The sequence below is a fragment of the Pinus tabuliformis genome, chromosome 4_2, assembly GCF_031772625.1.
Source record: "Pinus tabuliformis cultivar Carrire ecotype Pingquan chromosome 4_2, CPIR1, whole genome shotgun sequence".
Lineage (NCBI taxonomy): Eukaryota > Viridiplantae > Streptophyta > Pinopsida > Pinales > Pinaceae > Pinus > Pinus tabuliformis.
In genome coordinates this window covers 663697609-663721842 of record NC_142304.1, presented here as the reverse complement: position 1 = coordinate 663721842, position 24234 = coordinate 663697609, and positions in this window count along the sequence as shown.

The following is a 24234-nucleotide window of genomic DNA, read 5'->3' as shown; positions in this document are numbered from 1 at the left end:
TGGGTCACCTGGGAGCTAGGGACAGTATAAAATCTCCAGATTCAGTGTGAGAGAATTCTCAGTTATCTTCTCTGAGTGGATTGCCATTTTTCTCTGGGGCATCCAGATTGTATTCAGAAATTTACTGCCAATAATAGAAATCCTCATATTTGCTGCACCGATTTTCCTACATTAGGTTTTTTCGGGGACGGTTGTCCAAAAACAAGTGTGTCAATGTGATTGTTCATATGTTGATGTTTCTCTTTCCTTTTAATTTTCAGTTCTTAATTTGTGAAGTCTGCAGCTGAATTTATTTTGATGTTTACTAAAGCATTGGTGAATAACTTATTGTAAATAAGTAGGAGAAATAAATCAATTACTACAGCAAGATTTTCACACTTTAATGGGCATGCCACTGAGCTCAAATGCATAATACTTTACCCAATGGTTGATTTTTCTTTTTGTCCCAATTGCCAACTAAACCAACCAAGGTTCTTCATGCAACTCCTTTCCCAAACCACATTTCTCAACAAGCTCTAGGCTGACATAGCTATAATTAGAACCTAGATCAATTAAAATAGAAATGACTTTCTCTTGTAGCTTACCTTCCATCTCAATGATGGATGCCTGGTGATCTGCTTGGCAGTTGTCCACTGTTGCATAAATTCTTGGCATACTCCGAGCTACTTCACCCACTGTGCTCACCTCCTGAGCATTGTAAATCTTTGGCCCAACATCCTGCAGATGTGGACAATCTCTCCTCTTGTGGTTCCCACCACAAGTCCAACACTTGAGCAACCCTCGACCTTCAAACTTGGGCTGTGTTGACGCTGGTTGCTACACATTTTCTTATCAACAACATTGGCTTTCTGCTAAAACTGTCTTGTATGAGCTGGGTGCTTACCTTCTTTCCTTTTTGAGCTTTTCTTGGGCCAATTCTTCTTATGTCCAGTGCTGCTTTTATCCTGTTAATTACTTTTAATGTCAGGCCTGCGTTTTGCTTGTTAATAGCAATGTGCTAGCTTCTTGATAACATCTTTCAGGGTTTGGGGTTCCAACAACTCAATTTTATCCCTGAATGCCATAGGCAATCTGCTGACGAATCTCTGAATTTTGGCTTTTTCATCCTTGAGATACGACACATACCTCAATAGTTCTAGAAACTTGGTGACATACTCATCACTAGTTAACTGACCCATTTTGAGTTCATAGAACTCTTTTGCCTTACTATCATAATAACGTTCAAACAAGTATTGCTCTTTGAAGAGCTTCTCAAACTCATCCCAGGTCAATTCTTTCTCAACAATGGCTCTAACGTTCTTCAAGTCCTCCCACCATATGTCGAATTTTCCTTTTAAGTTGTAGGTGGCGACTCTAGCTTTCATATTCTCAGAATAGTCATGTATTTTGAAAAATTTCTTCATTCCTAGCAGCCAAGCTTCTGTGTCCTCTGCTTTCTTCATATCCCCATCAAATGTGGGTGGCTTAGCCTTCTTAAATTCTTCAAGCATATGACCCTTTTCTTTGCTTTCTGAATGATGATGATGGTGATGGTGAGAATGGTGGTGCTTCCGGACAACAAAACTAGATGGTTTGCTAGAATAATGCACTTGTGTACTAGTTCCTCCCCTTAGAGGGCTCAAAGGCTCACCTCCTGGCATAGTGTCCTCAATTCCTTGTCTGTGCCTCTTTCTGGACTTGCCACCATCTGCTCTATTGGTGTTTTCTTTTGACTAATGAAGACTTTTCCTATCTCTATGACTGGCCCTCAACTCAAATTTCCTTTGTCTCTGCTAATCTGAGAGACTTTGCAGGATGACTGCATTGATCTCTGCTTGCCTTTCTTGGGCTCTTACCGGCCTCTCATTGTCGGCCTTAAAGCTTCTCACCTCAGCCCTCAGGCTTCTTAGGGTGTCTGTCTAGTATGGGGAGTGATTCCTTCCCCCTTGGCCAACTAATCTCTCTTCTTCATTAATTTTGACCCCATCACTTCCATGCTGTGATTGGTCGGAACTGTGTACGACCATTCCAGTCCTCATTGTTGCATTTCCTTTGTTTATGATGCTTGTGCTGTGCTGTCAACCACACACACTGTTAGATTTTCATGCAATAATCAAATAAAATACCATGATGATCATGAACCTTGCATTCATGGAGCTATCATGGAGAATTCTACTGTGACAGGACAATCATGTTAGCATGCTAACCATATTTAATAATTCATGTGCATAAATTAAAATTCAAGTGCATCATCAATAAAATAAACCAATTAGACATAGGGTCCTACCCTTACAGGGCTGCCATAATATTTTGCCTGCACACGATGACCATGCTAACACATAGTTACTGCAAAACAACAATCTTCCTATTGCAACCTACGACTTGCAACAATCATAATCCATCACAGTTGATACCACCCGTGCCTGCCAAATAATTTGAGTCCCGATGCCTAGAGTCTTTTGCCACAAGTCGTAACTGATGGTCCTCGCCTCCCACCATCAGAACTGATGATCTAGATTTGCGCGGGTATATCCATGGCTTGCGCAGGGCTGTCAAGCCCACGCTGACGTCACTAAGGAGGGGGCGTAATGAAATCTATATCGTTTACCTCAATAAGCTGATCAACGACTTAACTTTCTTTCATTCCACCATGTCACAGGATGAATTGATGCCCAGTTAGGTTTGTTTATTAATTTATTTAGACTGGCCTTTAACACCTAAACATTTGTTTAGACAATTCTCAAAATCATCACTTGCCCGTAACGAAGCCCATCTAGTCCAAGTGTTGAACCTAGATGCTCTGATACCATTGTAATGTCACCAGACCCCTCAAGTTACCATCAAAGGAATGGTGTATATATATATATATATATTTGTTAATTTTGTGTTGTATATTTGCTATGCCCGCTAAAATCCAACGGCTTCCACTCTCCGCATCACCCAACGCCTTCTGAGTGGTTCCTGTTACCCACCACTTTGTGGGTGATATCCCTAGGAGAATTTTTTTTTCCATGATGAGCCTCAGCTGGCAGCCAACAACCCCTTGATGCCTCCTACTAGCTTGTTGTGCCATTTCTCTGCCACTTGAGCTAGCCATGTGGTCCCTCACCCACTTGTATTGATCGTATGTTTAAAGGTGGGCCTCCTGAATCTAAAGGTATGTCTTGTCATTTGATAATTGAGTATTGGGTTTACTTATCATGGATACTTCTAGGTATGGATTGATGGGGGGATTTGGCGGAAAGAGTGGGCTTAGTTTGTACTCTTATTTCCTTGATCTCTTTTGGTTGTTACCCTTGAATCTTAGTCTCGTGGGATCTCCTTTATTGACCATTTGGTTCTAGGGTGGTACTACTTGGGAAACCCTGACTTTGGGTGCGTGGTCCCACTCCTTTACCCGCATATATTACTCCCTTCCCACTCATTATATCCCCATTCATCATTTCTCCCACTTGGGTCCACATTCCCATTCTGGGTCCACATAGGGCTAGCCTCCCTATCCCCTTGCCCCCACCTTGGGTCAGGCCTAGAATGATGCCCCAGAGGTTGAAGCAACTAAAAAAAAAGAAGAAAAAGCATAATTGGCCACATTTAACAAGAAATTGTACCACAAAATGCAAAAGATGGCTGGGACAAAAATAATTAGCACGTAGGCAAAAGCCAACACATGAGCTCTACCCCAATCCATGGCCATCACCCTGGTTCCATAGGCCCTAGACGAGCGTCTTTTATCATTCAGAACCCATGATTGTCCCAACCCCGGAGGGCAATGAACCACCCTGCCTTAAAGGGGTAATCACTGCTATATCTTACACATCATGCTCTTGTCCTTTGAACCTCGAGCAGTTAATTAAAGAAAATTCATAAAAGGCAAAAGGCATATAAAGAAGGGTGGAAAAATCAAGGCTGGGGCACCTCATGTACCACGACTGCTCCCTCCTATACATTACATACAAGGTGTGGGCTTCCCTTTTATCTAGCTACCCCTATGCCCCACTATGTGGCCTAGGACTGCCCCTCTCATTCCCTATTCCATCTCACTTATTTGTCACATGGCACCCCCATTAAAGGGATGTACCTTGGACATGCTATCCCCTCTAAGGGCTGAAACCACCTAATAAGGTACTTGTCTAACACACTTTGGAGCTTGGAGACACTAGCACATGCCAAAGCCCATTACGGAAGGGCATGCCATTATGAAGTGCCCGCTTTGTTATCCATGATTTGTAAGCTCTCTTACCCAATTATTTTAATGACTGGTTGTACTGGAAGCCTAGGGGATGCATTCAATCTTATACAGGATTGCAGGTGGTTTCCATTTGGGTTTGGTTTCCCTATATGGGATCCTAACCCCAAAGGTCTACATTGGCACATGTAGGGTGTGCACAGAGAGCCATGGGCCTCCACAACAACAAACAATACTCCACAAATCTTCATGGATGTTCAGAGATTACTAGCGATCCACTTTTGGGATGATAGTGATATGCTTGGTACACTATGCCCAGCAGGCCCCCACATGAGCCCCACACTCTTGGCAAGTGTCCCAGCACTTGTACGATGTCATGGAAGCATTTATTCCACCACTTGGACCCTTGCAGAGGATCTACAGGCATCTCCGATTCATATGGAGACCCATGGGGTCATTTATGTGCCCTTAGACCCACTGAGAGCACCACAGGTCTACTACTTGGAGAACAAGGGGCCACCCCCTTGTCCCTCATATTCCGAGGAATTTATTCCTCAATATGGCACTGCAGGATATTATTGAGCCTTTGGATGGCCCTGACATGCACATATTATTATTTGGCCCCTTGTGAGGCTTATTTTTACATTTGTGAGCTAGTTTGGTGGGCTTGTCACCAATAGAGGTTTTATTTGCACATTATTTTATTATTAGGGGCTAAATTAGGCCCATAGGCTAATTCAAACTCTTCAGGAGGCTATATATTGATGTTAGATACATTCATTTGTATCATCACTTGACTTGGGATCTCTTTAATCATAGAGAACTTCACATTTTTTCCTTGGAGGATATTTTTTGGAGATGGATGAATTTTGACGTATGGATTTGGGCTATTTATCTTGTCTTGGAGCTTTGTCTTATGAATGAAATGCTGGTTGGATATACTCTATAATGTTGTAAGTGAATTTTGATGTTATTATTCTTGTTGCTGCATACTGCTAAAATTAGGGCTAGTTGCTGCATAATTGAAATGTGGAATTGAGCATGTTTTAGTTTAATGTATGGGCCAATGTTATATGAATGAAATGTCCTAGAGATTATTTGTCTCGATAAGCTTGCATCGTTTGCTTTGAAGTATAAATGCTTGAAGGTCACTTTTCTTGTCTTTCCCTCAACATTGGATGAAGTTGACTTTCTGGGCCTCCTTGATCAAGAAACCAAGTTCTTACTCATTATCATCTTTGACTCCATATCCCCAAGTGAATTAGGCACTGGTCCCTTAAAGGGGTGATCATTTTAACCTTATTTTTACTATTTTCCCCTTTTTCCCCAAGTCTAGCCCCATTAGATCACCTAGGGCATCAATTTCCCGAGAATTGACCCAAGGAAAAACTTCGATCTCCTACAGGCTACTGTGTTGGTGGGTCCCCTCCCTCTCCTCCAAATTTGAGGCAATTCTAATGGTGGAATCTTCGGGAATCCCAAGCCCTAACTCTAGGATCGAATTTTGCCCAGGCATCCCCAAGTGAATTAGGCACTGGTCCCTTAAAGGAGTGATCATTTTAACCTACTTTTTACTATTTTCCCCTTTTTCCCCAAGTCTAGCCCCATTAGGTCACCTAGGGCATTAATTTCCCGGGGATTGACCTAAGGAAAAACTTCAATCTCCTACAAGCTACTGCGTTTGTGGGTCCCCTTCGTCTCCAAATATGAGGCAATTGTAATGGTGGAATAACTGGGAATCCCAAGCCCTAGCTCTAGGATCGAATTTTGCCCAGGCATCCCCAAGGCTAGACCTCAATAGGATCAATTCAACCTTTTGAAGTAAATATTCTTGTTGCCCTCACCTTGTCCAGGATAGGAACATCATTGGTTGCTGCATTCCATCCTCGAACCTAGGCTGGGTCACTTGGCCCGGTGTGGTGCCTCTTCTCCATAAAGACTATTTGTCAACGACCATTTGGGAATCCAAGTTTCCCAAGATTAAAGGGATTTAGAGCTCCATTAGAAGCCTATTCTTTCTCCCTCAACCCTCCAATCCTCACCCCTTACCCCTGGTGGACCAAGTCCCTTGCTTAAAGAGCAAGCAAGTTCCATTCCTCACTCCATCCTTGGGAAAGGGTTTTCAGGGTCACTCCTCACCTATCCATTGACATCTACTTTACAAAGTGATCCCTACACTACCGGGACTCCTCCCATTGGTGAAAGTCCATAAAGAGTAGGGAGACTTAGTTGTGGTGACAGTGGGCTAAGCCTCGACCGTTGCCCTTGACATAGTAGTTGCCCTCTTAGGGACCCCTTTTAGGAACCCCTTTTAGGTATCCTGCTAATTTGAGTGGTAATAGTTCTTACTCGACACATCACCCCGCTCACCCTTCCCTGACGCTTGCAATTATCTCGACACCTCATATCTTATGGTGACAGCTTATCCCGCTGGGAACACAACGTCGCGCTGACCTGGTTGTGGGTCCTTCCTCCACCAATAAGAGCTCTACTGGGTTTGCATGTATGGCCACGCAGTGAACCCACATCACCCCATTCGGTCCTTACGACGCACTACCAAAAGAGCCCCTTTTACTTCTCGTCGAGTTTCACTTACCAGGCTTACATGGATGGTGGGGTTGTATGGCCTCTTCCCCATTGGTCCGCCACAACCAACTCCCTGCTGCTGCTGCGACCACTCCCACATCATCCCTCTCGCCTCCATCCTGATGCTTTACAATTGACTCTCGCTTAAATCTTATGGGGCGAACTTCATTGGGCTAACTCACCAAGTGGGCCAATCTCTGACCAATAGCACTATAGCGACAGTGCGGGCCTAGCCACGTAAACTCCTTGCGTCATCTCGCTAGGCTTTACCTGACGTTTTCACTTTGCACCTTCTCTTCATGTTTCCAGGGTAGGCCTCTAGGCCTATGTGGATGTGGGCCTACCATTCCAACCAATAACAATACTGTCAGGCACACGTGTTAAATTGGCAACTAGGGCCAAACTCCATGTGGGTCAGCTTATTTATGGCAGCTGATATTTTTATTGGATCCCTCTCGTCGAGAGGTGTAGGATTGATCCAAAGATCATCCGATTCCGATAAGTATTTATGGAGATATGAATTTATTTTGTTTATGTAATTATTATCAAGCCGACCAGCACTTATGTAGGCTCTAGAAGCCCAACCGACGTGTCTATTCAACCGCTACAAGTTAGTATAAATAAAAGAGGATTTGATGTCATTTGAGACATACATTATTGTGGTGATCTCTTCCTCTTCACGTTTTGGGTTTTTGGAGCAGGAGAGAGACACCATGAAAATGTACGCTGGCCTAAGATGCCCTAAGTCACAGCAAAGGGAGGCTCAATATGCAGTCCATGAAGGCACAGTAATTAGATTCTTATACGCTGTTCTATATGCAGCAAGAAGAGGGACTTCGCTGTCCCTATAAACACAGTCCTAGGAGACTCTTTAACGCAGGTAAGAAGATGCCCTAGGTACAGTTCAGTGGGTGCCCAATCCGCAGTCATAATGTGCCCTAGCCGCAGGCTTATGAAGAATCTTATACGCACTCCTGTTCACACAAAGGATATACGCAATCCTGATTCACGCTAAGGATAAATGCAATTCTGTTCACGCAAAGGATACATGCAGTCCTGTACACTTGTTATATGCTGTCAAATGGATTAGAAGTATCCTCGGGAGGGTCTAAGGTACAGTATCCCTGTAGCAGACAGCAGTATAACTTGGCATAGGAATATATTACAATGAGAAGACCAGATCTATTATTCTCAGCATTCTTGTAACTTGATGATCTCATAACAGTATATCTCAGCGTCCTTCATTCTTGCTTCAACCACACATATTTGTGATCACTGTCTCAGTCCGGATACTCTCGTGGAAAGGTACAGCAGTGAATGATCTTGGTGATACAGCTGTGAAGTTGTAACGGCGATGGTTTCAGTATCAAGTAAGATCTTGTTAAAGGCTGTTGTAGTAATAATAATGATAGTTACATTCTCGGCATATACAGAAGTATTTTTGTGCCCTTACTATCCTCACTGTCTGGGTCTAATGGAGATCATAGTAATGCTGTAGTTGCTATCTCAGTCTCAGCATTGATGTGATCATGTTGGAGAGTATTTAAGTGATGACTGTGTCCACTACACTCTAAGCATAATCTACAGTGATAGAATGGCATACCTGTAGCAGCCATATGACAATGAATAGCAGTGATAGAATGTCATCTGTTAAGGCAGCAACATGATGATGATGCACATTAGTATGGGCAGCGTGAAGTTGAAAGATGATCATGGATATGAAGGGCAGCATGATGATGGATAAGATCATGGACATGGGCAACATGATGTAGATCATGGACAGCATGATGTATGGGCAACATGATGAAGATCATGGGCAGTACAGTGATATATGAGAGCATGAGCAGCATGATGATCATGGGCAGCATGATGGTGCTACACAGTGAGGTGCAAGGAGTCACCTTGAGAATCAGTTGAAGCAGAATGTCTTCAACTGATCTCATCATGATACGAAATGATCTATGCTAGATCTAGATAAGTCAAAGTATTTGACTTCTGTTGTAAATGTACTCTCTCTCTCTCTTTCTCTGCTGAACTTTGAAGATAAAAGAAGAATTCATCAAAGGGTTTCCCCACACATTGTGGGGTTTGTCCCTGGCTCGCGCCATATCTTGTGTCCTCTTGCCTTGGCTTGTCTTCTGCGTTTTATATTTATGTTCTATCTGCAGTTTATCATAATGCTGATGTGATTGCTAACTGTGAAAATTTAAATAAATTGCTCTAGCATAGAACATACCAAAAATTAACATGGTATCAGAGCTGAGGTGAAAATAATGTCCAAGCAAGAGTGAAAAAGCAATCACCGAAGACAGTTGGGACAAGACAGAAGGATCAATGGGTTCTTCACAATTCACTTAGGATGAAGTCGAAGCAAAGCATATTATCAAAATGGCACAGCAAATCTTCTGATGGCATCACTTCATTGGGAAGTTCAGATCTAAGGGTAGGAAGGAAAGGCAGATGTCTTGGTTATGAGTTCGGCCCTTATGCGAAGGAGTGCCCGAATGACAGAGATGCGGGTCATCAAAGACAATGGTCGACTCTTCCACGAAAGCAAGGAACCCCAAAATCTCTTTTATGTACCTGATCGAACCTGATGTCCATCTCGAAAATGGAAGTCGAAGGTTGCAGGGTGGCACTTATCGATGGAAAGGTACGTATTTGAAAAGAGATCTTTTAAAGATGTTTTTGAGTTCAGGGTTGTATCAAGTTGCAAGAAGTCCACTGGGGACCATGTCCTTTGATTCAGCTCTAGAGGTCTGTGAGTCAAATGGTGACTAGGATGCCTGAATTCAAAAGGAAGCATGAAGGTACATGTCTGAAATGTACCGAAGGAAAATATTATAAGGGGACCATTCCCCTCATGCAGCAGGTTCACAGGTTTGGAACAACCCGAGGAGTTTGAGAATCATGATCAAGGAATCTCATGTATACAGGTGGAAGAAAGCCCTCTATGGCTTGAAGTAAAACACCTCGGGCATAGTATGAGAGGATTGATAGCTGTCCAATGCAGCTGAGATTCACTAGGAGTGAAATCGATCCAAACCATTACTCGAAGGTTGTGGATGATGAACCTCTCGTACCGGCACCTATGTCTGACAGGTGCAGACCCTCTCATTTATAGGAGACAGAGGGAGTTGGATTCTGAATGTGGGAAGATAAGATGCAAGCTTGTGACTGCCTCGAGGATCTTAACTTTCAGAAGTTATATGGTAATGATGTCGGACCAGATTTGGGAAATGCCTCTGAGTTTCATAAACTCATTCGCGTTGATGTTTTTGGAGAACCTCCGTCCGGACATCTGTGTTGCAGTTAGCATGGTGAGCTCATATTTGGTTGAGCCTCACTAGATTGGTGCCAAGAATCTTCTGAGATATCTTCAGGGCACAATCTCTCATGAATTGAGATACACTGCCGGAAATATGAAACCACATGATTATTCGAATGATGAGTGGGCAGGCAGTATGGAGGATCACTAGAGCACTTCTCAGTGCTGTTTCTCTTTGGAATCTACCTCGATATCCTGGATGAGCAGGAAGCAGAAGTCGGTGACTCTGAGCACCACCAAGGCAGAATACATTGCTGATAGTATGGCCTTCTGTGAGGTAGTCTGGTTGCTGAAGCTCTTCAGTGAGCTGTTTGTACACATGATGAATACCACTGTGATTCTCTGTGACAACCAGAGATGGGATTCGATTATTGAGGAATCTAGTATTTGACAATTGCTCCAGCAGATAGACATCAATTACTGCCTTATCTGGGATATGGTAAGTCGATGATCAAGGAGGCTCCATCACACTGAGATGATGTACAGGACAGAGCCCTGAGGAAAGATCAAATTGTGATTTTCCCGAACGACTTGGAGTCGTTGAGAGACCTTTGTAAAAGGGTCCTGCATGCTGCTTACATTGAGCTCTAGGACCTTTGGGGGGCTTGCAGTTCTATTGGAGCAACATACGATCACAGGGTGACTCACCCTCCCCTGGTGGTGCGTACTGAAACAAGATGATTCGCTCTCTTGTGGGACAAGATGATTCGCTCTCTTGTGGGACAAGATGATTCGCTCTCTTGTGTAGCAGGATTGATGTGTTCCCCTGTGAGGCCTGGATTGATGTGTTCTCCATGGCGATTGTAGCAGGATGATTAGTTCTCCTGCGAGGCCTGGATTGATGTGTTCTCCATGGCGATTGTAGCAGGATTGATGTGTTCTCCTGTGAGGCCTGGATTGATGTGTTCTCCATGGCAGCCTGGATTGATGTGTTCTCCATGGCGATTGTAGCAGGATTGATGTGTTCTCCTGCGAGGACAGGATTGATTAAGTTCTCCTGTCGAGGCATTCTACCCATGCAGTCTGGGACTCATGGGAAGTACCTCTCATCTGATCAATGAGCAGGGAAATGAAGTTAGGGACCATAGTAGTACCGATGGACGCATCGTTGTATCTACCGTACTCCCTATGCTAGGATGTCCTCCATTGATCTGGGATCAATGATACTGGTCTGGGACCAGTGGTAGGAGTTGTACATGCTCTGACGCTGACTTCGGGTCGGCTGAGACTGGTCTGGGACCAGTGGTACATACTCCGAGACTGACTTCGTGTCAGTGCAGTACTGGTCTGGGACCAGTGAGAGTGGTACATACTATGACGCTGACTTCGGGTCGGTTGAGACTGGTCTGGGACCAGTGGTACACTCTCTGAGACTGCGATACTGGTCTGGGACCAGTGGTAGGAGTGGTACTTACTATGAAGCTAACTTCGGGTCAGTTGAGACTGGTCTGGGACTAGTGGTATGCACTCTAAGACTGACTTCAGGTCAGTGGAGAATGATATGACTCATTCTCGATCAATTCTTCTTCTTCATAGTTCAGCGGAGATGAGTAGAGCAGAGCCAGCAGAGCAAAGCTAGCAGAGCTGAGCTGAGCAGAGCAGAGCCAGTAGAGCTGAGCAGAGCAGAGCTAGCAGAGCCAGCAGCGCTGAGCAGAGCAGAGCCGAGCCAGCAGAGCTGAGCAGAGCCAGCAGAGCTAGGCAGAGTAGTGCAAGGCACTAATGGCAGAGATAGTACAGTCGTACATATGGATCAGCAGATGGAGTTCTCCCTAGTTGAGAGGGAGTGTTAAATTGGCAACTAGGGCCAAACTCCATGTGGGTCAGCTTATTTATGGCAGCTGATATTTTTATTGGATCCCTCTCGTCGAGAGGTGTAGGATTGATCCAAAGATCATCCGATTCCGATAAGTATTTATGGAGATATGAATTTATTTTGTTTATGTAATTATTATCAAGCCGACCAGCACTTATGTAGGCTCTAGAAGCCCAACCGACGTGTCTATTCAACCGCTACAAGTTAGTATAAATAAAAGAGGATTTGATGTCATTTGAGACATACATTATTGTGGTGATCTCTTCCTCTTCACGTTTTGGGTTTTTGGAGCAGGAGAGAGACACCATGAAAATGTACGCTGGCCTAAGATGCCCTAAGTCACAGCAAAGGGAGGCTCAATATGCAGTCCATGAAGGCACAGTAATTAGATTCTTATACGCTGTTCTATATGCAGCAAGAAGAGGGACTTCGCTGTCCCTATAAACACAGTCCTAGGAGACTCTTTAACGCAGGTAAGAAGATGCCCTAGGTACAGTTCAGTGGGTGCCCAATCCGCAGTCATAATGTGCCCTAGCCGCAGGCTTATGAAGAATCTTATACGCACTCCTGTTCACACAAAGGATATACGCAATCCTGATTCACGCTAAGGATAAATGCAATTCTGTTCACGCAAAGGATACATGCAGTCCTGTACACTTGTTATATGCAGTCAAATGGATTAGAAGTATCCTCGGGAGGGTCTAAGGTACAGTATCCCTGTAGCAGACAGCAGTATAACTTGGCATAGGAATATATTACAATGAGAAGACCAGATCTATTATTCTCAGCATTCTTGTAACTTGATGATCTCATAACAGTATATCTCAGCGTCCTTCATTCTTGCTTCAACCACACATATTTGTGATCACTGTCTCAGTCCGGATACTCTCGTGGAAAGATACAGCAGTGAATGATCTTGGTGATACAGCTGTGAAGTTGTAACGGCGATGGTTTCAGTATCAAGTAAGATCTTGTTAAAGGCTGTTGTAGTAATAACAATGATAGTTACATTCTCGGCATATACAGAAGTATTTTTGTGCCCTTACTATCCTCACTGTCTGGGTCTAATGGAGATCATAGTAATGCTGTAGTTGCTATCTCAGTCTCAGCATTGATGTGATCATGTTGGAGAGTATTTAAGTGATGACTGTGTCCACTACACTCTAAGCATAATCTACAGTGATAGAATGGCATACCTGTAGCAGCAATATGACAATGAATAGCAGTGATAGAATGTCATCTGTTAAGGCAGCAACATGATGATGATGCACATTAGTATGGGCAGCGTGAAGTTGAAAGATGATCATGGATATGAAGGGCAGCATGATGATGGATAAGATCATGGACATGGGCAACATGATGTAGATCATGGACAGCATGATGTATGGGCAACATGATGAAGATCATGGGCAGTACAGTGATATATGAGAGCATGAGCAGCATGATGATCATGGGCAGCATGATGGTGCTACACAGTGAGGTGCAAGGAGTCACCTTGAGAATCAGTTGAAGCAGAATGTCTTCAACTGATCTCATCATGATACGAAATGATCTATGCTAGATCTAGATAAGTCAAAGTATTTGACTTCTGTTGTAAATGTACTCTCTCTCTCTCTTTCTCTGCTGAACTTTGAAGATAAAAGAAGAATTCATCAAAGGGTTTCCCCACACATTGTGGGGTTTGTCCCTGGCTCGCGCCATATCTTGTGTCCTCTTGCCTTGGCTTGTCTTCTGCGTTTTATATTTATGTTCTATCTGCAGTTTATCATAATGCTGATGTGATTGCTAACTGTGAAAATTTAAATAAATTGCTCTAGCATAGAACATACCAAAAATTAACAACACGTCATAGAGCCACATCATCTCGCTTCTTTTCACCTGACTTTTCTTTGCTTGCACCCTTAGAAATGTTTTGGTTTCTATGTCCAGGCCATATCAGTTTGGTGGACTGGACCCCTACACGACCCTTGCTCCCGATTTGGACATGTAGTGGCACTGCCACCTTATCCCACTCTCTTCTGCCTGCACCTTATGCGAGTGCTCCGGGGAAACCTAATGGAATGACTCGTCATGTAGGTCCATCCCGAACCAATAACATAACAGTCGGGGTTACATGGCTGCTAGCATGTCTCGGCTATTGCTATCTCGGTGTAACAATCTTCCAGGGTATTCCTTTCGGGCCACGTCAACAGTTTCACGACCAATCGCGTTAGAAGAGAATCAAGCTACGCCAATGGGAAACCTCCGCGGCTAGGGTTTTGATCAGGGAAAGGATAAGGTTACCCAATCCTTTCTTATAAGTTCAGGGCACGGTCCCTCTGTGTCGCGACAAGTTTTTACTCGCTCTCTTCCATGGCTCAATTAAGGGATATCGACCCTGCCTTATGCTGTGAATTAGAAGGGGATCTCTGCGATCACCCCAAGGACAAGCTTTGCTGCTGGACAGACCTCCTTGAGCCAGCATTATTGACCATGACTTTGTCTCAGAGGTCTGACAAACATCAGAATCAATGTCAAGGCTTTATGTCGATGCTAATGTTTTATTAAGGCGTTCCATGGTGCTACCCCTCCCGAGCTTGGGTGAATCCAACTCCAAAGAGTTCCTGGCCCGCCTGCATTCCCTGTTCTTGGACAGAGAATCCCACGCATGGCAATGTAGGCGCTCCCACATCCATTACCTACCACAGGCTTGGTGCGGGCTCTTAAGAGGTTTCCACCTCACCTGCCACACGTCGACAGTTACAGAATCCATGTCGAGCCTGTAAGTAGCTCCATGGCGCTATACAAAACTCCCAGTGCCTCATTGGCGACACTAGGATGCCAACGAAAGACATCTAGCCTGCTCATAATGCAAGGTTGAAGGCCATTTAGGTAAAGTTGATGGGCTCATTTGCCCCCAAGGGAAACAACCCTCTATGCTCACGCAATGCTTGCCATACCGCAAAGCAGCTTGTAACTTAGGCAAATAAATGGATGTAAGTGAATGCAGACCCTGCTGAGCAAAAGCTCTTCAATGTAACTGTTTCATATTAATAAAGGGTCTCTAAGCCCACTGTTTCAAGTTTTATTCCAAGCTCTTATGGCTTTGTTGCGACCTGCAACATGGCCTTATGTTCCTCTATCATTCATTTATGTGTTGTTCTCATTACAATTAAGCATTTCATTCGGCTTAAGGTTCAACTCAACACTATAGTTTGGTTCTTATTATCATATGATTTATTACACATTTGTGCATCTGTTATTTTGTGATTGACACCAACAAGTTATTCGCACAACATTTTATTTCCAGTGCAGAAGCTCATCCTTACTTAGCTTATTTAATAGTATCATTCATTCCAGAGAAACGACACACACAAACACATAAATGTATATTCAACCTGTCCATCAATACCATATCTGCATAAAAATGCATCCACATATTCATATATAAACAACACAAATACAACCCTGATGGGTAGCCTAGTTGGTTGAAGCCCCCTGCCATTAGCCCTCTGTCATAAGGCGCGGGTTCGATTTTTCTTGGGTCCATTAGGGTCAAACTATGTTGAACAAAGTAGATTTAAGTCAAGTCCCACTAGCACAACCGGTTGAGGATGGGCCTTGTTAGCAAGGCAACCCAGGATCAAATCTCACAAGGGGTGGTTGTGCCCTACGCTAGGGGAGGAGAGATGCTAAATATCTAGTCAGCCTAGGGCTAGTGTGGCCCAGGCCCGGTGCAATCCTTGGGTTGACTTTGACAGATTAGATGCCTCTGGGTCGCAACTCCTCAAGCCACAGGTCAAGCCTGGAGGATCACAAACAACTTGACAAACAAAAAAAACAACACAAATATAGTTCCATAATCCAAAACTATCACAATCAAGAATGCATCATGGTTCATCAACAGATAAACAAATATTAGCTGATACTTATCTTTAAACTTGCAGGGCAACCGAGTCTGGGACAAGGACTCTCCACCTAACCATAGACAGTTGTAGCCACACTTACTTGTAGTTGTCACCTTCGAGCTAGATTCCAGAGTTCGAGGAGGATGCTTGCTTAAGGGGTTAAAACACTAGCTGCCAACTGAAACAGGGACTCAAAGGACCTCCTTCCTCAATCTCACCAGCTGACTAATGCTTCCTTTGACAACATAGGGAGTCCAGAGGTGCTCCACCTCACCCCCAAGTGCTCACACATGGATTCACCTCCTTTTAAGGAGTCCATAATCCACTATTACAATGATGCAGTGACCACAAGTCATCAATCAAATCTTCCTTTGATGCTGCTTCAGGATGGCCTTTTCCCAAGTTGTTACAGGGCTCCAAAGTCTACTATCTCAACCCACAACATACAAGGGACCCAAGCTGTTACGGGGCTCCAAAGATTTCATCCCAACCCACAGCCTCCAGGGACCCATGTTGTTACAGGGCTCCAAAGACCTTTGTCTCAACCCACAACCTCTAAGGACCTAAGCTGTTATAGGGTTCGAGGGATCCTATCTCAACTCACGGCCTCCAGGGACCCCAAGCTGTTACAGGGCTCCAAAGTCTAGCAACTCAACCCACAGCCTCTAGGGAAGCAGAGAACCAATCCCCTTCTCTACTCCTTTCTTATCTTCAGAGCTGCTTGCCTATTGTTCTTGTTGGATGCTCCAAATCTTCTCTGTCTTTTCTGTCTTCCTCTTGCATGCCTTCGAATGCTTCTAGCCCTCCTCGAATGAATCCTCATGATGTCTTTTCCTTGTTTCGCATTTGCTGTTGTGTTCTTGTTGAGACGCAATTCACAATCTCTTTGCTGGATTGTTTGTCCTTTTTTCTTGTTGTTGTTTCTCAAGAAAAATGGGCCTGCATACTTTCTCTTGCAGCCCATTTAATTCAAGAACCAATCTCTTAAATTCTTGTAACAACCAAGTTTTAATGGTTGTATTGCAATTTAGGTTTCTACACAAGAAACCACATCATCCCTAGCAAACAATCCTCCTCCCCAACTCTGGAATCCATGTCCCTTTGACTCAACCCCCTTTCTCAAATTTCACATATAACAAAATATTTACAATGTATTTTATGAGAGGGCCATGGGTGGGGTTGTTACAGAGGAGATGATCTTATAGATCACATTATAGAGTGCTATGTGGTGGAAACCACTAGCTTCCTTAGACAATTTTGTTTTGGGTATTAAGGTCAAGACGATGGCATTCAGACCTAACCATACTTGCTTAGCACAACGCTATTCCTCCACACCTGCATGCACCTTGTTCCCTACAAAGGGCCAACACGCCTTAAAGAAATCCGTGGTAAACCCTTTCGGGCCTGGGGATTTACCGTTGGGCATCTCCTTGACAACTTCCTCCACCTCTCGTAAAGATATTTCCCACATGAGGGTTGCGTTCTGCTCCAGGGTAATCAGTTAAAAGTTTAGGAATGTGTTCCATGATCCTATTTATAGCTTCCATCCGATCTTCTTGTTCCTCTGTTAATAACTGTTGATAAAATGATACTAGTTCCTCCTCAATATCTTCGTGCTCACGAATCTTGTGCCATGCTAGGAGTTTAAGGAGTATATGTGATTGTGATGTCGATGCTTGACTAGGGCCTTGTGAAAAAAGCGAGTGCTCTTCTCATCTTCACGAAGCCACTGGATGCGAGATTTCTACCTCAAGTACGTTTCCTCTTTCTTCTAGCGGGCTTCGAGATCCTGCAAGACCCAATTTTCTTCTTCAGCTAATGCTTCCATTCGCCCCTGCTTAATTATTGTTGCTTGGATATCCTCGGATATCCTCCATTTGTCCTTCCAGTCTTCGTTTTTCTTGAAAAACATCCCCAAATTCCTCCCGATTCCACTGTTTGATGCACAACTTTAGTTCTAGTTTGAGCTGCAAAGAGTGCATCCGATTATGCTCCTGGATATCAATTTCCTTCCACCACTCTTCGACCTTGGGGAGGAAGTCTTGGCGCTGGAGCCAAAAGCGTTCAAATCGAAATGGTCTTTTTTTAGGGGACCACTTGATGTTGACTTCTCACTGAATGGGCCAGTGATTAGACCCCAAACTCTATAAGATTTCTACTTCGATGAATGAGTCTCTGGCCATTAGGTTCTTAGACAGAAAAAATTGTTCCAACCAACTAGCGATTTGGTGGGTTCCCCCCCCGTCTGTTGTTCCAAGTAAAAACTCCATTGATTGTGTTAGTGTCCACCTATGAAACCGGATTCTTCCTATAGGCCCCACGAATCCCGAATCCATCGTGTTCGACACGATTCTCTCGAGATTCGTGTCCAAAAACCATGACACGTCGTGTCCTATTTTGACACGTCGAATCCGACTGCGTGTCACGATTTTGGCAGCGTGTCCTATTTTCCAGGACTCGTTAGGCGGCAAAAGTGACATGCGCGGGTATGAAACGACCGCATTTGTTAAGCTTAGTGATCAAGTCTAGGCCCTAGTATTGATATGCTATTCATGGTAATGTTTAAAAGTAAAAGTGACATTCTCCTTAATCTTCATTTTCATCCTTTTACTTAAATTTTTAACATTACCGTGAAATGACTCAGGATGTTTGAGAGTGGTTCTAGCCTCATTGGATTTCATATGGAGAAAGTAGAATTTTAGATTTCATTCAAAATCCAGCAGACTTATCAGTTTTTCAGGATTTTAGGATTGGGGGATTGCAATGTTTCCATTGAATTTTGTCATGTATTAGGGTATGGAACTCGTATTTAATCAAGAGCACCAATCCCTCTATGTACCTTGATGTTAGTGACATTGGTTGTCGAACTCCTGTATCATGACCCTCCTAAAAATGTACGCATCACTCAAACAAAATCTTGACTTGACATGTTATGCTTGTTCTATCTTATGTTAATGCTTAAAGGGTGATATTAATGACAAAGATCCCTATACAGATACAGAGGTAATGACAAAGATACCTCTGGATATTAATGCTTAGAGGGTGATATTAATGACAAAGATCCTGATTTTCCAACAAGACTAAAAAATTAGACATTTCTTGTGGTGGCAAGAGGGCCAAGCATAAGAAATAGATAATAGATTGACATGTATTTGAATTTTGTATGTACTATGCATGCTAATAGCTATAGATGAAGATCTATATTTGAAATCAATAAATTTGTATCATTAATTAAAATTTGTGTAAGAAAAATCTAATTTTTAATATATATATATATATTTTTAAATATATATATATATATATATATATATATATATATATATTTTAATAAAATAATATATAACGAATCCTACGTGTCCTATTCCGGGGGGTCAACGTGTCCGAATCCGACACCACGAATCTCGAATCCCCGTGTTAGGTGACTTAGGTGTCCACTATTCTCAAATCATGGATCAAGTCTTGAAACGGTATTGTCACCCCATCCAATCTCCTTATCCTGCCCTTCTTCTCTTCAAGATTTCTAATCATATTGAAATCGCCCCCAAGAATCCATCCTTCCCCTTGAACATGTTGATGCATAGTTCTGATTTCCTCTAGGAAGTCCTCTTTGAATCTTTCCTACCTGGGACTGAATGTCCGTAGATTGCCGATATCCAAAGCCTTTCCCCTAACCCCAGGTAGCGGAAGTGTCCCGATAGAACATTTGGTGTAGCCATCTAGTCACCAAAGAGGATCCACCGAGGGTTCCATATCACTGCTATTCCTCCAACGCAACCTATGGAATCAATGGACATGGCTTCACTCCCCATCCAACACAGTGACAAAATGGATATCAGTGTGGAGCTGCTTACCTTGGTTTCCTGCAATAGGACCATGTCTGGTTTTTCCTTCACAATTTTCAATCTCAGGTATCGCTGCTTGCCTTGACTATTCAAGCTCCGAATATTCCACGAGATGATCTTCATTGGTTAACTGGTGTCGAGTGGATCAAATACTCTATTATCTTATTAATCTAACAAGAGTTCAATAGAAAATCACCTACGACATGGAGTACTTCTTGAGAGGTTTTGCACCCTTTGCAGTTGCGGTTGTTTGTTGTTGAAAATAATAGCGAGAAAGGGTTCTTTGATTTGTAGCTTAATCAAAGGAACCACAACAAGTTTCTCCTTGAGCATGCACGAGTTCCTATGAGTTAGGAGCTAATTTTTAAAAAGTAGGACATGTTCATAAAATTTAGGGCAAATTCTTAAAATTTAGAAGTGTTCATGAAGCAATTAAGTGATGTGTCAAAGTGGAAGGACGAGTTATTAGTTTTCTAGTGAGTTAATTGGGGAAAAGAAATTGTGGTTGAGTCTCAAGAGATAGCATGAGTTGCATGAACAGCTAACTCATGCTAATTCAATCAATCACAAAATCATTCCTTAATTAGAAATTTGCTAAACTTAGCCATTCAAATTGCTTTAAAAGGAGGAGCTAAGGCACATTGTTACTCATGGTTTTGGTGAGCACGAGTTGGTGAGACCAAGCAATAAGAAGCACGAGTTTGTACGTGGAGCTTGTGAGAGAAGGAGAATGAGCCTAGGAGAGGCTTGTGCGAGTTTTAAGAAGGACGAATTCCTTGGGTTAGGAGGCGGGGATCAAAATACAAGCAAGGGTATTTCAGCTTAGTATAGGCAGAGAGAACATGGTTTTCTCTAATGAAACTTTATTGTATTGTAAGAGATCTATTGATCATTCTTCTTCAATAATAATTCTCAATAACAAGCAGAGGGTTTTCCCAGTTGGGTTCTCTAGAAAAAATAATGTGTTTTGCTACTGTGCTACTGTAATTTATTTCTGTTCCTATTCCGCTGCAAAATTAGTAGAGAAATTATGTGTTTATATGAAAATAAATTATATTGCAGATTGTTCAATTCAACAGTTGCAAAATCTCATGAATTTTCTACATGGTATCAGAGCTCTTGGAACAGATTTAAGAACAATACTAGTGCAAATCTTCAAGAAGAAGGACGTCTGAGTTAGGAGAGCCACAACCTCTATAGGAGTCTGTCCAAAGGGAGAAAGACGAGTTTTCTTGAGGGTTCTTTCTGTGTTGGAGCAGGCCTAGTTAGAGGAACTTGCTGGCAGGTTTAATTGCAGTTTTGTGCATGTTCTTACAGTGGCAATTCTCTATGGATGATGCCACAGTATCTCTGTTTTCTTCAGGAAGGGCCAAGCCCTATTAGGAGCAGATCTGGGCATGTTTTTTGTCTTGGAGCAGACCTAAGTCAAGGGCAGAAACACCTAAAGGAACAACACAGGAGGCAGGGTCTCTAAGAAGGGAATTGCATAGGGATAGAAGGGAAATTTGGCCAAGTAGGAGCATGCCTGTAGTGCCACAAGGTGCCCTAACCAGAGGACTGAAATTCAAAAGGAAGTGCACAGCCCGAAGAGGTTCAGACAACAGAAAAACGGATACTTTCTGAGGTATGTATGTCCTTATGTAGTTGATGATTTTGCTAGGTGTTTGAGTCCAGATTTGGGGCAGTTTTGGTGGCATCTTATGTATAGGTGGAGGGCTGTTAGTAGGTGCCTAATTGTGGCCAAAAAGAAAATCTTGTGAAGGACAACAAGAGTGCTAGCAGTGGCAGATATATTGAAGCCTAAGAATTTGCAAACTTTGAAGGACTAAAGGAGCTGTGAAGTGGGCAGTCTCCAAGCCCTAAGTACAGCCTTTTGTGAAGGATTACACGCTGTTAGTGGGCAGGTTTTAGAGAGCTCTCAGGGGAAGCAAGATGGCTTACCAAGGGTTGAGAGCAGATCACTGTTTAGAGGGAGCATTGAACTTTGTTCCATGGAAAGGGAGGATCACGATAGTGCTGGAAGATAATGAGGTGGGATAGTACATCAAGTAGGTGATAGTGCCACCTCAAGACCCCCAACAATTGGTCCAGCATAATAAGAATGATATCAAGGCAAGGAGAATCATTCTAAAAGGGGTCAAAGATCATATAGTGCCTCATATCCATGAGAAGAAGACAACATTTGAAATGTATGATACAATCATGAAATTGTATTAGAGTACCAGTGATACCAGGAAGCTTGCTCTTAAGGAGATGTTGAGGAGTATCCGGATGAGCCCATTGTCCCATATTTGCCAAGGTTCACTCAAGTACGAGATGAATTAGGTGGGGTGGGCATGGTTGTATCTGATCATGATCTTGTGAGTTTCGCCTTACTTGGACTTCACAAGTCGTGGAAAGGGTTCCAAGATGTTGTCAGTGGGAGAGAGAACTTGCCATATTGGGAAAGGTTTTGGACTGACTGCATAAAGGAAGTGATCCGAAGAGGAACCATAGAAGGGAGATCGGTTATGACAGAGGATGAGGGGAACTGTGCCCTGGCAGTTAAGAGTAGCAAGGCTAAGGGCAAGAAGGGCCAAGGAGAGGTCCGGTCTAGTGAGAAGGGCAAGGAGAAGGATCTATGTAAGATCAAGTGCTTCCATTTCCATGAGTTTGGGCATTATGCTTCTAAGTGTCCTAATCGGAAGAAGAAGAAGTCCGGTAAGGATGAAGTTGCTGTATCAGTGGAGGTAGATGCATTTTCTACCCAATTCGAGAAAGATTTCTCATTGATTGCTTGCGTGGAAAGCTCAACATATAGTTGGTATATTGATTCAGGAGCATCCTTCCGCATGATCGGGAATGAGTTTCAACCACCTGAAGAAGGACATGCAGTTTCAGGTTGAGCTAGGAGATGATGGCATGCATGTAGCTAGAGGAGTTGGTACTGTCAGCTTTCAGAGGGAGTCAAGTAATCCTCTTCATCTCAGAGATGTTCTTTATGTTTCAGGATTGGGGTAGAATCTTGTTTCAGTAGCTACCCTTGAGGACAAGGGATATGATATCATCTTCAACAAAGGTAAGGCGTACCTTCAACACTTAACTTCTGGATGTAAGAAGCAGATCGGTGTGAGAGTGAAGAATCTCTACAAGTTGTAGGTAGAGACAGGTGCAACCTTGAGCAGCAAGGTAAGAAATGCACAAAGTAGAGAAGTGGTGGTTGAGCAAGAGCAAGATAGAGCTCTCAAGATGGAGACTCAACTAGTATCTCAGTTTTAGTCTAAGCTAGTTGGTAGTTGGGCTGACCAATAGGATGATGACGACCATAGCCCAGGGCAAGTGGAGGTAGCCAATCACTTAGAGACTTCCAGAATAGGGATAGTTCGAGCCAAGTGGGCAGAGGACTTAGTTAAGGGAGATTAGAAGAGAGTTGAGTCTCCCAGCATCAAGAAGCATCCACAAAAGTACACAGGATACATGTCACTTATGACTGAAGTGATGGACCCGCATAGTATTGTGGGAAAGAATAGGCCTTCAAAGCAGGTTCCGCAGAAGAGAGCAGGGAATCCTTCTAGTTCAGAGGGAGTAGTTGCAACAACGAAGAACATGGTAGTGTTGGACAAAGATCTAGGTTGACAAGGTTCTTCTAGGAACACCTTGGTCGCTAAGAGGGAATGTTGAAAATAATAGCGAGAAAGGGTTCCTTGATTTGTGCCTTAATCAAAAGAACCACAACAAGTTTCTCTTTGAGCATGCACGAATTCCTATGAGTTAGAAGCTAATTCCTAAAAGTTAGGACATGTTCCTAAAATTTAGGGCAAATTCCTAAAATTTACGAAGTGTTCATGAAGCAATTAACTGATGTGTCAAAGTGGAAGGCCGAGTTATTAGTCTTATAGTGTGAGTTAATTGAAGAAAAGAACTTGTGGTTGAGTCTTAAGAGATAGGACGAGTTGCATGAACAGTTAACTCATGCTAACTCAATCAATCACAAAAATCATTCCTTAATAAGAAATTTGCAAAACTTAGCCATTCGAATTGCTTTAAAAGGAGGAGCAAAGGCACATTGTTACTCATTATTTTGGTGAGCAGGAGTTGGTGAGACCAAACAATAGGAAGCATGAGTTTGTGTGTGAAGCTTGTGAGAGAACGAGAACAAGCCTAAGAGAGGCTTGTGGGAGTTTGAAAAATGACGAATTCCTTGGGTTAGGAGGCAGGGATCAAGGTACAAGCAAGGGTGTTTCAACTTAGTGTAAGTAGAGAGAACATGGTTGTTCTCTAATGAAACTGTATTGTATTGTAAGAGATCCATTGATCATTCTTCTTCATTAATAATTCTCAATAACAAGCAAAGGGTTTTCTTGGTTGGGTTCCCTAGAAAAAATATTGTGTTTCGCTACTGTGTGACTGTGATTTATTTATGTTCTTATTATGCTGCAAAATTAGTAGAGAAATTTTGTGTTTATATGAAAAGAAATTATATTTCAACTTGTTCATATCAACAGTTGCAAAATTTCATGTATTTTCTACATTTGTAGATTGTTCTTTGGCTTTATGGAGTTGTGGCGAAACCTTTCGTCATGCGCTAGCCACCAATGACCCCCCACCAGGGGCTGGATTAGATTATTGCCATT